The 9,682-nt window shown below is 40.5% G+C and overlaps 1 non-coding gene across 1 annotated transcript; it reads right to left on the reverse strand.

Moving 5' to 3' along the window:
* Nucleotides 1–3,485: 3,485 nt before the first annotated feature.
* On the reverse strand, nucleotides 3,486–3,612 carry LOC132225166 (small nucleolar RNA SNORA11). The gene has a single exon (XR_009450804.1). It is a non-coding gene; the product is annotated as a small nucleolar RNA SNORA11 (small nucleolar RNA).
* Between the last annotated feature and the right edge of the window lie 6,070 nt (nucleotides 3,613–9,682).

A 9,682-nucleotide genomic window follows, 5' to 3' on the forward strand; every position in this document is an offset into this window, starting at 1 on the left:
AAAACTACAATGCAATGCCACCTCACACCTTTTAGAATGGCTATTATAAAGACAAATAATAACAAGAGGAGAGAATGTGGAAAAAATTAACTCTAATTCATTGCTGGTAAGAATGTAAACTGGCACAACCACTATAGAAATAGTATGACAGTTCCTCAAAAAATTAGAAATAGAGTTTCCATATGATCCAGCAATCCCTCTTCTGAGTATCTAACCGAAAAACTCAAAAACATTTACTCACAAAAATATATGCACCCCTATGTTCATTACAGCATTATTCACAGTGGTCAAGACATGGAGACAACCAAAGTGTCCTTACAGATGATTGGAAAAAGATGTGGAGCATATATACTATGGAATACTACTCAACCATAAGAAAAGATGAAATACTGCCATTTGTGACAGCATGTATGGACCTTGAGAATATTATGCTAAGGGAAATGTCAGTCAGAAAAAGCAAAGAATCATCTGATTTCACTCATGTGGGATATAAAACAAACTCATAGGCGCAGATAACAGTTTAGTGGTTCCAGAGGAATGGGAGTGGGTGGGAGGTAGTAAACCATAAAAGTTGCCAAATATATGGTGATAGATTATTTGACTTTGGGTAGTGAGCACACAATGCAATATACAGATCATGTATCATAGAAATGTATACTTGAGACCTATATTATCTAATCAATGTCACCCAATCTATACTAATAATAGAGGAATATGCAAATTGTCTGGGATGCCGTCACAGTAACAGTAATGACCAAACAGCAGGCTGCATGGAGCAACCAGGTCAACAGGGAGGTTAGTGAGGGACAACGAAACAACTGAAGAGCAGGCTGCGTGGAGCGACCAGGCCAGTATAGGGGACAGTTGGGAGTGACCAGATAGTCTGGGAGGCAGTTAGGGGTGACCAGGCTGGCAGAGGGGGCAGTTGGGGGTGTACAGGGCAGCAGAGAGGGCAGTAAAGGGCAACTAGGCCAGTGGAGGGGGTCAGTTGGAGGTGACCAGGCCGGCAGGGGGCAGTCAGGGGCGATCAGGCCAGCAGGCAGAGGTGGTTATGGGTGAATTGGCTGGCAGGGGGGACAATTAGGGGCGATCAGGCAGGCAGGTAGGCAGGTGAGCAGTTAGGAGCCAGGGGTTCTAGATTGTGAGAGGGATGTCCGACTGATGCTTTAGGCCCGATCCCTAGGATTGGGCCTAAACCAGCAGTCAAACAATCCTCCGAGGGGTTCCAGATTGGAGAGGGTGAAGGCTGGGCTAAGGGGACCGCCCCCCTCCATGTACAAGTTTCATGCACCGGGCCTCTAGTAAATTTAATAAAAAGAAAGGGGACCCAAGACAGATCCTGGAATTCTTTCTCTGTGCATCACCCACCTCCCTTTTCTCTGTTCTACAAAAATAACAAGTAGAGAGATAAAGTATGTTGTACAAGTTCATAGAAAAAAAAAACAAGTTTCAATATGCTTCAAAATTCTGAAGGAAAATTACTTCTTAGAATTCTATACAGGCCAATCTGTCAATCAATCATGAGGGTATAATAAAATTATTTTCAAACCTAAAGGATCTAAAAAACATACACATTCCATCCATCCTTTCTCAGAAAGGTAATGGAAGTTATGTACCACCTAAATGAAGATTAAACCAACAAAAAGTAGAACATGTGATCAAGGAATAGGAAACCTCAAATACAAGAGTAATCAGAGGAATTGCTGATTGGTGGATTAGAACAGTAAGATGAAATTAATGTTTGAACAAATATGTTTGAACAAATTGAGAGACATCCTCCTGGGGTTAAATTAATGATCATTACATGAAAAACTAAACAAATTTAAAAATATTATTAATCTATTTGCACATTTTTAAGGGATAAAAAAACCTTATTTAAGATAATTTTGATGTTTGGCCTTTCTTATATTAATAGATGCCAAATGCACGAAATTTGTACATGGGGGGGGGTGTCCCTCAGCCCAGCCTGCACCCTCTCCAACTGGGGACCCCTTGGGGGATATCCCACAGGGATCGGGCCTAAACTGGCAGTCAGACATCCCTCTTGCAATGTGGGACTGCTGGCTCTTAACTGCTCACCTGCCTGCCTGGTTACCCCTAACTGCCTCTGCCTACCGGCCTGATTGCCCCTAACTGCCCTCCACTCCTGGCCTGATCTCTCCTGCCGACCTGATCTTGCCCCCAACTGTCTTCCCCTGCCAGTCTGGTTGCCCCCAACTGCCCTCCCCTCCCCTGCCGACCTGATCTCGCCCCCAATGGTCCTCCCCTGCCGGCCTGATGTCCCCCCCCCCCCGATAGCCCTCCCCTGCTGGGCTGATTTCGCCCCCAACTGCCCTCGCTGCCTCGGCCCCCACTACCATGGCTTTGTCCAGAAGGAATTCGGAAGTCTGGAAAACTCGGTCTAATTAGCATATTACTCTTTTATTAGTATAGATAGATTATATAGGATAGGATTGCTTAAGTGGGTGGGGGAAAGCCTTTTTCATCAGGTGGAGATGCTCTTGGAAGACAAAAATACATAATACCTATATCTGGACTGATAGCCAGCCATATGCAATATACTTTCAAACTGGTCATTAAAAAATTGAACGACTTTCTTACACCTTACACCAAATAGCTGTTGCCCTTAAAACCCCTGCTCAGCCCCCACCTTAGGTTCTGCCTTCGCAGTTCACCCAGATTAGGTTCTGATTGGTTGGTTTCTATGTCAGTTAGTGTCTCTGGGCCTATCTCCGGGCCTGATCAGAGATGCGGGACTGATCCGCAGCCCCCGCAGAGGCTGAGAGAAACAGATACACAGCTGCTGGAAAAGCCAGGAGACAAAGAGAGAGGCAACAGCTGATCAACAGCTGCCACGGAGGCTGCGGATCAGACCCTACCTCTCTCTTTGGGCCTCTCTCCAGGCCTGATCCACAGACCCCTCAGCAGTCAGTGCTGGGTCACTGCGGCAAGCCAGCACTGACTGCAGGACTGACTTCCTGTCATTCGAGCCTTCAGTCACTATGTACCCTGGGTTTTTATATATTAGGATACTTACCTTTGTTTAGGAGGAAACATATTTTAACTGCCTTGCCTTAACCATAGTTCTAAGAGGAAACAGCAAAATGGAAATAAAAACAGAACTTGAGAAACAAAACTGGTATCTATAAATTAACATGGTAAAACTATTTTAAAATTATATTTCATAATACTTTGTACTAAAAACTAGCAGTATATAGAAATGTCTAATAGAAAATTCATACAGACATGTGGTAGAATAGAGTGAGCTTTGAAAAAAACTTTCTACCCTATAATTCTGTGAATGTATATTGAGAGGCCACTTTTGTAGTCACTGACTGGGAAAAGATTACGGTTAAGAGGTAAATATACCTATCTATCAATCTATCTATCTACAGATAGATAGATACATGTATATGTACATAGAAAAAGTATAATTTTGTAGATATTTGAAGTTTCTATTTTTTATTTTTATTTATTTTTTATATAAATATAGGGCGTAACGTCACAGGAAGGTCATGGTGTCCTGCCACCCGTGAGGAGTAAGCCCAAGTTGCTGTTGGATGTGTTATACACAGGAGCCATTCTTCTGGCACTCTGCTCTCTCCACATCCAATCTATTTCTTTTTTTAGAAGTCACTTCTTTTACCTCAGAAACTCCATGCTTACTGTAATTTCCATATATAATCTATATCTATATCTATATCTATATCTATATCTATATCTATATCTATATCTATATATAAAAGCCTAAGCAACCAGAATGACAGGAACAACTGGAATGACCAGTCACTATGATGTGCACTGACCACCAAGGGGCAGATGCTCAATGCAGGAGCTGCCCCCTGGTGGTCAGTGCATTCTCACAGCCAACCTTCCCTGGCCAGTCAACCTCCCATGGTCCTTCCCCCAGACTGGCAGGCCCAGATCGTCCAATCGGGGCCTGCTAGCCAACCTTCTTTGGTCCCTCCCCCTCAGCCAGCCAACCTCCTGTGGTCCCTCCCCCCATCTGGCCGGCCCTGATCACCTGATTGGGACCCACCCTTGGGCTGGGATGGGGAACTGGGGGTGGGTGGTGGTGGACACAGCCCCTTTCCCAGGGGGGCCAAAGGCCAGCTCCCTTCTTGGGGCTGGTGGCCAACCTCCTGTGCCCCATCCCTTCCCTGATGGGCCCACCACCCACCTGTCACAGTGGCAGTATGGCAGTGAGGGAAGGAGGAGGACGGAAGTGGGGGAGGTGGGCGACCGCACAGTGGCAGGGCACCAACGATGGCGGTGTCGGCATATGGCATCCATTCCTTCTGCACCTGGCCCAGCGACTGTCACTTCCTCTCTAGCCCGGCCCTGATCGTCCTGGCCCCAATTGGCCCTGATTGCCGGCCAGGCCTAGGGACCCCACCTGTGCACAAATTTCATGCACCAGGCCTCTAGTCATTAAAATAATAGGGCAGATTCTTACCTCACAAGTTTATGGAATTAGCCTACTCTGAGTGCTGATGAACTAGGCATTAAAGAAAACAGAAATCTGACTAATATTTCTTGATACCACTATTGTGCATAGAATAAATTTGGGATTTGATAATATGTTGCTTTATATTAACTTGTTTTTATATATTGACTTGGAGCTTATAAACTCAGAAATAGCTAAGTTTTGTATGGAATAATGCTATTCAGATTAAAGGCACCCAATAATATCTTGTTATTTGTTAAGGAAAAAAAAGGTTATAAAAATCTGGAAATGAACAATTTAAGAACATAACCATTGCCAAGTATATAGTGGATGGATAATTTTCTGGTTCCTCCATGTCATGTTAACTTAAAAAAAAAAAGGACACATGTTAATTATGACTATTCACATCTTTTCAGCCACATTTTTCTTCTCATAATTCTTAAGCATATTGGTTTTTGCTACTCCTGATTAACATACTATTTTTTATAGATTACTTTTTTAAAATCAAAAACTTTAAATTCTACTTAAGACTTTCTAACATTTTCTTAGATATTACCAAATCTGTTGAAACTATTCATTTGCTACCTTAGTGCTAATCATTTTATGCCCGGACCATAGTGACAGCCTCCCTGATACATGATCTCTAGCCTCCAACTCTAAAATATCTTCTACAAAACTTTAAAAGTAGGGGTTTTTTAATGGACTTAATTTTCTTAGGGCAAATCTAGGTCTATAGAAAAATTGGCAGAAAATACAGTTCCCAAATGACACCCCACATACATACAAGTACACTCAGTTTCTTCTATTATTAACATCTTGCATTAGTGTAGTACATTCATTACAACTGATAAATCAATATTGATATATTATTATTAACTAAGCTCTTTGTGTTGTAACAAATGCATAATGTCATGCATCCAGCATTATAATATCATACAAAATATTTTCACTGTCCCCAAATCCCCACCACTAAACCCTGGAAACCACTGACCTTCTTAATTATCTCTGTAATTTTGCCTTCTAAATGAAATTTTGACTGTCACTTAAAACCTCAATCTCTGAAGAGATCCATATGTGTGAGAAAAAACAAACTGCAGAATATATGTATACTATCCTATTTATAAAACTCCATATATACACATATTTGATTACACATAGGTAATTTCTAGAAGCATATATAGAAAAATGTTTACTTCTGTAGAAAGGAAAATGGGGAAAGTTGATGAGAATTTTACTTTTAAGTACCTTCTATTTTGTTTGAATTTCTTACCATGTACAAATATTATAATTTAAAATATTTTAATTATAAAGTAAAAAAAGTCTCTGGATGAAGGTTTTTTTACAAATATGAAAGCACTGAAACCACAAAGGAAAAAATTCTAGAGATTTTAATTACATAAAGGTTAAAAAATTCTATACCTTAAAAACGTAATAAAATCTGAACTACCCTATTACTTATCTGTAACATTCTTTAAACTCATATTTTCATACCTAATATTCTCACATGACTTATTACTTCTTGTTTCTTCTTTACATTTTACTAACCTCCCACTCAGTTTCTTGACTCATACTTTAGGTTTAGTTTTGTTTTTAAATTACCCTGCTTTATTTTTCTAGCAAGTATTACCATCTAAAATAGCTTGTTAGTTAATTCATTTTTATCTCTGTCCCCAGTGCCATTTTTCATCACTAGAAAGTAAGTTACACAGAGTAAAACTTTGTCTATCCTATTCACTGCTTGGTAGGTATTTTGTTTTTTTGTTTCTTTGTTGCTTGGTAGGTGTTTAATAAAAATTTGCTGAATAATATAATTGTTTTTTAAATTATTGATTTAATTATAATTTATAATTTAATAATTTTTATAAATTATAAACTTATAAATTTATATATTCCTAGAGGCCTGGTGCGCAAAAATACATGCACTTGCGGGGGGGGGGGGGCCCTCAGCCTGGCCTGCACCCTCTTGCAGTCCAGGAGCCCTCAGGAGATGTCCTCTGCAGGATGCGACCAGGCGGGCTGATCAGGGGACAGCGCCGGTCCCCTCCCCCCCGATCGTCCCTCCACCCACTGCCCCCCAATCACTGTCCCCTCCCTCTGCCCATTGGCATGCACCTTGGCTGGCCTGGTGCTGTCTGCTTGCCAGCCCAACCCCCGCTGACCCATTGTTCCACCGTTCGATTTGCATATTATGCTTTTATTATATAGGATTGTTCCTTTAATCTGTTCCTTTTATTTTGCTTCAATTGGTATATGTTAATTAGCTGTATTATATAGTAAACATACTCCTCAGGTATCCAGATATTTTGATTCACAAACTCATGTTCTCTACTACCTTTTCTGAAAATGGGTATGGAAGAAGAGCAAAAGGGCAGACCTTAGTTTATCCCTTCCCACAAGTTTAAGAATCAGAGAGTAGAGAGCTCCAGGCACCATAGAAGAGCTATAGTGTTCTATTACTGTTTGCTGCTATTTCAGTGGACAACTCCTCTGGTAAGAATTGCCCTCTAGCAGAGGGTAATTGTAATCCACCAGTACCCTGGAGGTTTAGGGAAGCAGTGGAGGAGTGAATGTCCCAATTCTCAAGAGTATCTGGTTAGCCCACACTCTCACCACCAACTCCAACAGGCCCTTTATATTATTTTATAGTGGGAACCCTGATATGTTGCTGATGATTTCTGTATCAATGAGTTGTCCGGCATTGATTGTCCCAAAACAATGTGGGGGAGTGGCAGGAACAATACTTAAAAATGTATCCCTAACCTCACCTAGGGTTTCCTCATGGTTTTTGCTTTCTATTGAGTTCTTTATAGCAGCGGTGTCATTTGTCATTTCTTCTTGGTTCGTTTTCATTTCCTTTTGGTTCTTACACATATTGTTGAATTTGTCTTCCATTCTTTTCAGCGACCTTATGACCAGTGCTCTGATTCCTTTCTCTGACATATTGCTTGCCTCCATTTAATTTATTTTCTTTTCTCATGATGTGTCCTTTTCTTTCATATGCGGGCTGTTTCTTTGTCTCCCCATGATCTCTCTTCTCCGGGTGTCTGGTTATGTAGCTCTCTCTCTCCTTTCCCTAGGTGAAATCTGACCTTTCCATGAGAAGGTGCAGAGTTCGTCCAAGTCCACCTATTCACGCTGCTTGAGATCTGGTGTTCCTGGGTTCTCAGCTGGTCCCTGGGTGTTGTGGTGGATGTATAGGCTTCTGATCACAGCCACTATCCCTTTCAAGATGGCGCAGTCTCCAGTTTGTTGTTTTCTCCTCGTGACGCAGGGGGGTGACAAAAGGCCTCTAGGACGAGATGAAGCGAGGCCTGTGACGCAGGCACCATGAGGCAGTGTCAGGTGACTCCCGACCTCCTGGTGACACTTACAAAAGCACTTTAAGGTTTCTCTTTGGCATATCCGAATCGCCAACACGGCCAGTCTTGCACTTGGGAACCATTATTAAGTAAAATAAGGGTCCCCTGTATGCCAGCATGGAGACACTGTCAGAGTGAACATTCGCTCTGATAACCAAGATGGTGACTGCCCTCACGGTTTTTTATATTATTCTTCAATATCAATTCTTTGTTTCTGTAGTTACTCAAAGTTGACTACAACTTTGTAGAACATCAGTGAGGTTATAGTTGAACTGTGTAGTACCATCAATCAATTAGATCTAATTGGCATTTATTGAATACATACTTCAACCAACAACAGAATATACATTCTTTTCAAAAAAAATTATATGCAAAATAAAAATAACTTGTGTTATTTTTATAACTGGCTGGGTGGCTGAATTGGTTGGAGCATCATCCAGTACACCAAAAGGTTGCGGGTTCAATTCCCCTAGGTTGTTAGTTTGATCCCTGGTTGGGGTGCATATGAGAGCTAACCAGTTGATGCTTCTCTTTCACATTATTGTTTCTCTCTCCCCCGCCTTTCTCTCTCTCTAAAATCAATAAAAATCTTATCCTGGAGTGAGGATTTTAAAAAAGAATAATTAGTTGTGTGCAAAAAAAATAAATTAGTTGCGTGCAAAAAAATAAACAAAATTATTAAGAATATAATAAACTTAGAAAAAATATTTGCAGCGAGACTGAAGATCTACAATAGAGAAAGAGCTCTTAGAAATTCACCAAAGGTAATCACTATTCTGACTTCTAACACCAAAGATTAGGTTTGCCAGTGGTTAATCTTTAAACAAACTGACTACAAAATGTATTCTTATATGTCTGGCTTCTTTCCGTTAACATTGTGAAATTTATCCATGTTCTTACCTACAGCAGTTCATTCATTTTCATTGCTATACAATATCTACTTTATGAATATACCATAATTTATCCATCTATTGTGACAGATATTAGAGATTTTTTTTTTTACTATTATGAATGTTACTTGTATGAACATACTTGTATCGTCTTTTGGTCTACATATGTATGTACTTTTGTTGTGTTCTCTATTATACCTAATGACCTATTTGAAGAATTTTTTGGTCCTAAAACTTTGGAGTTAGTAATTTTGAAGGTCTTAATACTCAAGGAAGGAATACTTCTTAGGAAAAATGATTTCAATGAATTAGGACTGGATACTGCTCACTGGCAAGTTTGGTCTCTCTATCACTAACCATGGGGGAAGAGGTCACTCTATTGGCAGGGGTGAGGGATCTATTTTATTTATTTATTTTTAATCCTCACACAATGACATGTTTTTATTGATTTTAGAGAGGAAGAGGGAGAGAGAGAAACATTGATATAAGAAACATCAATCAGTTGCCTCTTATACTCGCCCTGACCAGGGATCAAACCTGCAACCCAGGTATGTGCCCTGACTAGGAATCCAATCAGCAAACTTTGGGTGCACAGGATGACAATCAACTGAGCCACTCCAGCAGGGTGAGAACTCATTTTCAATGTCAGAAATTTTACTGGATGCTCCTTGCCCCCTCTCCATCAAAACACACAGGTAGTAGTTATATATATTTATATATTTATATATTTACATATATATTTATATATATTTACAGAATATATGTATATGCTATAAACTATAAATATGTAATAAACATAATGCATTTATGTATGTTCATATATATTATCTATACTAATAATCTATATTAATAAAAGGGTAACATGCTAATTAGAACAGACATCTCCCAGACATCCTCCCGGACAAAGCCACGGTGGAGGAGGCTGAGGCAGAAGCGGTTAGGGGCGACCAGGCCAGGAGGGGAGGGCAGTTGGGGGCGACCAGGCC

The sequence above is a fragment of the Myotis daubentonii genome, chromosome 1, assembly GCF_963259705.1.
Source record: "Myotis daubentonii chromosome 1, mMyoDau2.1, whole genome shotgun sequence".
Taxonomy (NCBI): domain Eukaryota; kingdom Metazoa; phylum Chordata; class Mammalia; order Chiroptera; family Vespertilionidae; genus Myotis; species Myotis daubentonii.